The sequence below is a fragment of the Helianthus annuus genome, chromosome 14, assembly GCF_002127325.2.
Source record: "Helianthus annuus cultivar XRQ/B chromosome 14, HanXRQr2.0-SUNRISE, whole genome shotgun sequence".
In the NCBI taxonomy this organism is placed as follows: Eukaryota; Viridiplantae; Streptophyta; class Magnoliopsida; order Asterales; family Asteraceae; genus Helianthus; species Helianthus annuus.
In genome coordinates this window covers 74,872,550-74,880,995 of record NC_035446.2, presented here as the reverse complement: position 1 = coordinate 74,880,995, position 8,446 = coordinate 74,872,550, and the positions used below count along the sequence as shown (strand labels likewise).

General features: G+C 40.4%; 1 long non-coding RNA gene across 1 annotated transcript; it reads left to right on the top strand.

Moving 5' to 3' along the window:
• The first annotated feature begins 227 nt into the window (after nt 1-227).
• On the top strand, nt 228-1,040 carry LOC118486338. The gene is made up of 2 exons (XR_004878559.1): nt 228-672; nt 819-1,040. It is a non-coding gene; the product is annotated as an uncharacterized LOC118486338 (long non-coding RNA).
• The last annotated feature ends 7,406 nt before the right edge of the window (nt 1,041-8,446 follow it).

Sequence of the window (8,446 nt, the reverse complement as noted above, 5' to 3'; positions counted from 1 at the left end):
TCTACAAGATTAAAATTACTCTACAGGATCATTTTACAAAATTACTCTATAAAAGATCAAAATTACTCTACAAAAGATCAAAATTACTCTACAGGCTACATGATCATTTTACAAAATTACTCTACAAAAGATCAAAATTACTCTACAAGCACATTTTACAAAATTACTCTACAAAAGATCAAAATTACTCTTACAAGAGTAATTTTGATAGTTACTCATAGTTACAAAAATGACACCGTGCTTTTTTATCTTTTCCTTCAATTCTGAAGAGGTATGGTCTCAATTTCATACACACATGGCAGGGACCACACCACTTTCCTCATCCTACATGGCGCCTACATCAGCAAGCAAATCCAGAAGCTTCTAGAAGCTTCTGGAAGAGGTTAAGGTGGCACCGAAGATGCTTCTCCAGACAAAAAGGACGACACGTGTCACCATTAATCGAACGCCATGTAGACCTGCGACACAACCTGGGGGCAGACCGACAGCTGCGGTACGAATTCTCCTGCATGGACAAATAACGGCGCGCCACGTGGACCACTATCCTAACCACAGCAGAGGAGACCAAGATGATATTCCCCTTGGTCGGACAGATGGCGCCCGGTAACAGCTGGCAAGGTCTCTCCTCCCTCCTTCACCCTCCGGCTATAAATAGGACCATTCATCATTCAGGTTATTCATTATGTTCTCCTTACCTTTCACCTACAACACACACTATTTTCTTCTCAGAGCAGTACTTATTCTCACGCCGGAGCCTGATTAAGAGGGAAACCCCTATATTCCCCTCTTATCGAGCTAACAGTGTTGCTGTTTTGCAGGATCTCGGTCTTAGACGAGCGAAAAAGGAGATTGAACCCACATAAGAGACAACCCAGCTAGTTAACCTTGGTATTAACCAGTGTTTCATCAAATTCGTACGTTTTGTATGTTAGGTTTATTTGTATTTGATCTTTATCCAAAAAACGTAATTTATATATATGACTTATATATGATATTGTAATGTGATGCCAAATATGACATAAAATGGTGGGTGATCTTCATATTGTGATGCGTAATTACATATTTTTTTTTGTGTGTGATATTCATATTGCCATTTATGGTGTGTGATATTTGTATCTTAGTGCGTGATATGACACTAAATGATGTGCGTGAGATTGAGAAACTTGCCTTTAAATCTCTAGGCGTTTCAAGTATGCTATGGTGGCCTATATATGATGCTATTTTAGAGAGTGAATGAGCGGATGCCTTATTTGGTGTGGGATATTCATATTGATATATCATATCTTTTTCTATAAATCAAACACTCATAATATAAAACGTTTAATGATGTTTAAGAGACTTAATGCTAAAATGTACATATAAAAGCTAAGCATCTTCATATGATCTCTGACACTAGTGAGGATGGCCAAGGTTATTAGCACACATATGATCTTCATGTGTATAGTGTTCCTCACATTGCTAGTTTCACATGAATGTAAGTCAATTCTATTATTTCAATTGATTTGATGCCCTAATTGTCGATGAATAGTATAACGACAACATATTTTATGGGTAAAGGTAGTAGAAGTGGAATCAAGGCGACGAAATTACAACGTCCAAGCAGAGTTTGTTGGATACACAAAAGTGGTCAAAAGATAAAATATTGTTGTTGTCGAAATGGCACACAATGTTTTGATACCAAATTAGAATGTCAAATAGGCTGTGGAGTGCCTTGTAGTTGAAAGAATTCAAAAAACAAATTCAATAATACAAAAATAATTTACGATCACTCCCCACATACCATACTCTAAAATCATATCTAAGAGAATCAAAAGGAATTTACATGCACAAATACATAGATATAGAGACAAAAGGATCCATAATTCGTATTCTGAAAAGTTTATATACAAACCAAGATATATTCACTAGTTCACATGATAAAGCAAAGTGTGTGGTCGTGTGGTTGTTCCTAAGCTTTTACCTGTACACCGCTATAACTTTTTCCAGCTACTTACACTTTCTTTTTGGTTTTCTTTTTTTACTTTTTATTGGGTTTTTAAGATATTCCATTGGTGATTCATTAGTACACACGGACAGCCCATTATTAGTATATCTTCAGCGATACTCATTTGTATTGAAGTGATTTTTATTACTAGACCAGTAGGGCTGGCTCAACTATTTTGGTGGCCTAAGGCTAAGTAAAAGTTTGTGATATTTTTCCCAAAAAAAAAAAAAACGAAAACAATTTGAGAAAAACCCTCAACTTCTCGTTTTTGTTTCTTTTGCCTTTTAGAATGGCCGGATTCATGTTTACGATATCTATTAGACATTATAAATCTATCACAAATTCACAGAACTCGTTAACAAACAGAAAATTAGGCAACTATAAAATTAGGGCTAATATCACAAACTTCAATTAGGCAACAGATTTTACCAAGAAAATTAGGCAACTAGGAAATTAAGGCTTTACCTTCAACAACAATTCAGCAAAGATGCAACCACTGAGCGATTCAGCGAAGATGCAGCCACTGAGCGAAGATGCAGTCTTGATTTTGTAAGAAGATGAATCAGTACAGTGACTTGATTTTGTAAATTAGGCAGCAATTTAAGAACTTAAGAAGATGAATCAGTTTATCAGTGACTAAGTCGAGCGACAAGGAAGGATGTAGCGAGTAGCGACTGACATGATGCAGCGACGACATATAAAGAAGATAAAAATTACCGTTGAAGTCTTGATTCTTGAAGACTTGAAGAAGATGATGAGGCACGGCTGTTTCTCTTCCCGGTGCCATAACCCGCTGCCATAATGCCGCTGCCATAAGTGATAAGCCGCCCTAACCAATACGACCAGAGTTTTGAGAAAACACATTTAATATAATTTTTTTTAAATGGAGGCCCTATAGTTGATGTGGCCCAAGGCCCAAGCCTCATTTGACTTACTCTTGGGCCAGCCCTGTAGACCAGGCATCTATGGGTGCTTTTTTATTACTAGACTTAGCATCAATTTGGTTAAAACAATAAATGATATGAAATCTTAAGAGTTGAATACATGGTTGGTCTCTGATTGCAAAGTTGGTCCAAAACTTCAATAATTACAGAGTTGGTCATAGCGGTTACAATTTTTGCACTAGTGTGGTCCTTATCATTAACCTATGTTAAGTTTTTCAGTTAAGGGTGTACGAAATAACTAAATTTCCCTAGAACAATTAAATTAAAAAATAAATATAAAAAAGATGGCCACTCGCCCACTCCTCATCCTCCTCCTCCCCCCCCCCCCTCTCTCTCTAAACCCCACAACCATATTATTCTCCATATCTTTTTCTCATAATATGAAATGCTTTCACTGTCACACCCCAACCAATGACGGAAACATCGGGGCGCGACACTGAGCGAAACAGATTGTTCAAGAGAAATTCCATAACAACTAAATTACCGGATAGTTAATATTATGTCCCATACCATAACCCATCAAGCAATTAATTATTACAGACATAGATATCTCAAAGATAAATAACATGTTCCGACAACTCAGATTTCAATAAATAAATTGTCTTTGTTTCTAGACTCCATCCTAACTTGATTTCCAGCAAATAACAAGCAAAGCATCCTAGGCACCTGTCACATACATTAAAATATAGGTCAATACACATAGTGTAAAGGTGAGCATACAAGTTTAATAGTAATAATAGAGTTCGAAATCGTTTACGCATAACCAGCATGTAACATGTACAAAGTGAAGGCTAGTAGGTTATCGACAGAGAAATATGCACAGACGTGACTGCGAGTTGTAGAATGCGCAACACATATCCCCAATGGGACACGTGAAGTAAAGCCCTTAACAACCCATGTCCACGACAGGTGCTGAGTCCAAACTATAGTACTATCGTTGCTAAGGTGTCAGACAACAATCATTGTGTTAACATAATATACAAGCATTCATCGAATAACACGTAGCATGCAATAACGGTCAGCGTATAAATAGTGTTTGCGTTGTGTGTCGATTGTGATTTGAATAAGTAACGTATGTAACACCCAAAAGTGCGTAAAGCAAAAAAGGGATCGAGTATACTCACAGATAGCGTTTAAGTTAATAAACACTGTCTTGGATTGAAGGGAGCGCTGAGAGATTAGCCTGAACAGTTAACGATAGCATAAGCGAAGAACGGCGCAATAAACGATGAAAAGTGACTAAGTGTCAAATGGTAATCCGGTCGGATGGCAATCCGATTGGATAGCCATTCGATCGGATGTCAACCCATTCGGATGGTCATCCGATCGGATGGCCATTCGGTCGGATTGACATTAGTTTGGGAGAGACGTGTTTGTGTATGATGGCTTTGAAGTTTTCGTTGTAGCATTTTAAAAAAACAGAGAAGTATCTCTACCTTTCAGGTCGTCGATCGAACGGTCGTTCGATCGGATAGTGATCCGATTGGCAGGACACTTAGTGAGAACAAGTTCTCAGCAGGATTGTCACTCGATCGGATGGCAATCCGATCGGATGGCAATTCGTTAGAAACTGATGTTCTTTGAAAATTATGAAAATGATTAAGTGTCGAAGTTCCAAATGTAACTCGATCGGATGGTCGTTCTATCTGATGGCAATCCGATCGGACAACAATCCGTTCGACATTCAGTTTGTTTGAAAACTTGAAAATTGACTAAGTGTGGAAACTCAAGTGCAATCCGATCGGATTGCAGTTCGATCGGATGGCTATCCGATCGGACGGCAATCCGTCCCAACGAACCTGATCGTCTTGAACTTGATTATTTTTTAAAGTTTTGCAGTTTAATCGAGACGATGTGATAACGTGCTAAACAACAGAACCTCGTCAAGTCCCAAGTCGCCGATCGAATAGGAACCACCCTAATCCGACCAGTTAGCTGTTCTTGACGGTTGTTCATGTTCATCCCGAAATCGGTTGTTTCTTTGATAGAAACCAGATTTCAGACCGACACTTCACTAAGAATTGAGTAGAAGATCTGAACGAGCTCTTATTCTATCGGTTTTAAGTGCATTGAGTGTAAAAGAGTTAAAAGAAAGTTAGAAAAGCTTCTCTCAATCCTTTTAACCTTGGAAATGTTTAGATCTATACAAAAACAATGTTTTAATCATGTGGAAATCTTTTAGATCTGCGTTATTCTTGGTGGAATGAGGTCAAAACTTGAAGTTCATAAGAACTCCATGATGACATCACCCTAGAACACCTCAAATCCATTGATTTCACAGTTAAAAGTTAAGATTCAAAGGTGAAAATGATGAAGAAGTGTGTGTAGATCACAGATGTACAAGATTTGAGTTGAAAACTTACAAGAATCGCGAGAAATCAAGAGAAAGAAGGCCTTGAGCGTGCTGGTCGAGTGAGAGGGAGCTGTCACATCACTTGTGATGTGACAGGGGGTATTTATAGGTTGCCAAAAAGGGAAAGTTGGTTTTCGGCGTTTCGTTCGGATGGCATTCCGATCGGATGGCACCGAGACACTCCGATCGGATGGCAATCCGATCGGATGGCAATCCGATCGGGTAGCCATTCGATCGAGTGGTCATTCGATCGAGCGGCTCCGGCGAGTTGGTTTTCGGCGTTTCGTTTTGCGTGTAGAGCGTTGCGATGCGCTTAAGCGAGTATCAGTTATGTGATGCGATAAATTAATAATAAACACACAAATACTATATCTAACATACAATTATCATAATTAACTTGCGTTTAGCGTTTGCGATTCGATTGCGATAGAGTTGCGATTGCGTTTTGATGAATCACCACAAAATATAAACACAACTAAACATGCACAAGTAACACATAAATAGCACACACACGTAAAACAATATCTAGAACGCATAATATGAGTTGCAAATGCGATTGCGATGCGATTAGCGATAAAGCGATAAAACATGCGATAAACATCGATCAAACCTCGATTATTAATAGATACTCCACATAATACAACTAAAGCGATTAAAATAAAAGAATCGATTACAAGTCAAGAAAGTCAAATCAGTAGTTAAGCAAGGAGTGACAGATCGCAATTAGCAATCTTTTCTTCCTTTGACTTTGACTTTGACTTATACTTCGACTTTCATAACACGGGGTGTTACAGCCTCCCCTACTTAAAGGAATTTCGTCCCGAAATTAGGTTTTATCCGTAACAAACAACTGCGAGTACTTCGCCTTCATGTCACCTTCGAGTTCCCAGGTGAACTCTGCGCCTCGCTTGCCTTCCCAGCGAACCTTCACAATGGGAATGTGTGGGCGCCTGAGCTTCTTGGTTTCCCGGTCCATGTTCTCGACAGGCTTCTCCACGAAGCGTAATGTTTCGTCCACTTATAGATCCTCTAGTGGAACTTGTAAATCCTGCTCGGCTAGGCACTTTTCTGAGGTTCGATACATGGAAAGTCGGGTGGACGTTGCTAAGTTCCTCCGGTAGTTCGAGTCTGTAGGCCACTTTTCCGATCCTCTCCAGAATCTTAAAGGGTCCAACATATCGAGGCACGAGCTTTCCTTTCTTGCCGAATCTGATCACACCCTTCCAAGGTGATACCTTTAGGAGTACGTGATCGCCAACGTCAAATTCAAGGGGCTTGCGGCGTCTATCGGCGTAACTTTTCTGACGAATCCGAGCTTTCAGCAGATTGTCTCGAATTTGGAGGATCTTGTCAGTCGTTTCTTGCAGCAGCTCAGGACCGGTTAGTTGCGCATCTCTGATCTCATGCCACATAATCGGCGATCGACATTTTCTTCCGTATAATGCCTCAAATGGTGCCATTTGTATGCTAGAATGATAATTGTTATTGTATGAGAATTCGACCAAGGGTAAGTGCGCGTCCCAATTACCACCGAAATCTATGACACACGAGCAAAGAATGTCTTCAAGAGTACGAATCGTTCTTTCAGTCTGACCGTCGGTTTGGGAATGAAAAGCGGTACTTAGATTAAGCGTAGTACCGACAGCAGATTGAAACGTTTCCCAAAGACGCAAGGTAAACTGACCATCACGGTCAGAGATGATGTCACGAGGCGTCCCATGTCGACAGATGATCTCGTCGGTGTAGATTCGGGCTAATTTTTCTACCTTGAAGTCTTCTCGTATTGGCATGAAATGAGCAGATTTAGTCAAACGGTCAACGATAACCCAAATGCTATCGTGACTTGAAGTTGTACGCGGGAGTTTCGTGATAAAGTCCATGGCTATGCTTTCCCATTTCCACATCGGAATCTCGGGTTGCACAAGCAAGCCAAATGGTCTTTGCTGTTCGGCCTTGACCTTCGAGCAAGTCAGGCACTTCGAAACATAGATTGCAATATCCTTCTTCATTCCAGGCCACTAGTATCGTAGACGAAGATCGAGATATATCTTGTCGGCGCCAGGATGAATGGAATATCGAGACTTGTGGGCTTTGTCCAACAGGATTTGTCGCAAGTTAGTGCGTTTGGAAATCCAAATTCGGTCCAAATAATGGAATATCCCATTCGATTTGTTTACTAACTGTTCGCCATTATGGTAAATCCTTTACTTCTTCAAGGTGCATTCGGTAAAACAAGCATGCTGAGCATCACGGATAAGAGTTTCGAGATGATGCTGGGTGTGAACATTACGAACGCTATGCAAATAGCTTCGTCTGCTGAGGACGTCGGCAACGACATTTACTTTTCCAGGATGATAACGAATCTCACAGTCGTAATCATTGAGAAGTTCTACCCATCGGCGTTGGTGCATATTCAGTTCTTTTTGGCTGAGGATGTGTTGCAGGCTCTTATGATCTGTGAAGATCGTACACTTGGTACCATAAAGGTAGTGTCGCCAAATTTTTAACTCAAAAACAACTGCGCCTAGCTCGAGGTCGTGGGTGTTCTTCTCGTGGATCTTGAGCTGACGAGATGCGTAAGCGATAACCTTGTCTCGTTGCATGAGAACGCAACCAAGACCAAGGTTCGAGGCATCACAATAGACAATGAAGTCATTGTTTCTGTCAGGTAAAGCGAGGACGGGAGCATTGTAGAGCATATGCTTGAGAGTTTGAAAGGTAGTCTCTTGTTCAGTTCCCCAAACAAAAGGCTTGTCTTTATGCGTCAGAGAAGTAAGTGGAACAACGATTTTCAAGAAGTCAGCGATGAATTGACGGTAATAGCCCGCCAATCCGAGGAACGAATGAACATCGGATGGTGATTTTGGAGTAACCCAACTCTTAACAGCTTTGATCTTTGCGGGGTCGACGTGAATACCTTGACTATTGACAATGTGACCGAGGAATTGAACCTCCTCTAGCCAGAATTCACACTTGGAAAACTTGGCATAGAGTCGATTCCCTTGGAGTAGCTCGAGAACCAAACGTAGATGCTGCGCGTGTTCGGTTTTCGACTTCGAATAGATAAGGATATCATCGATGAACACGATGACGAAGCGGTCAAGAAATGGTTTACACACGCGATTCATCAAATCCATGAAAGCCGTGGGTGCGTTGGTTAAACCA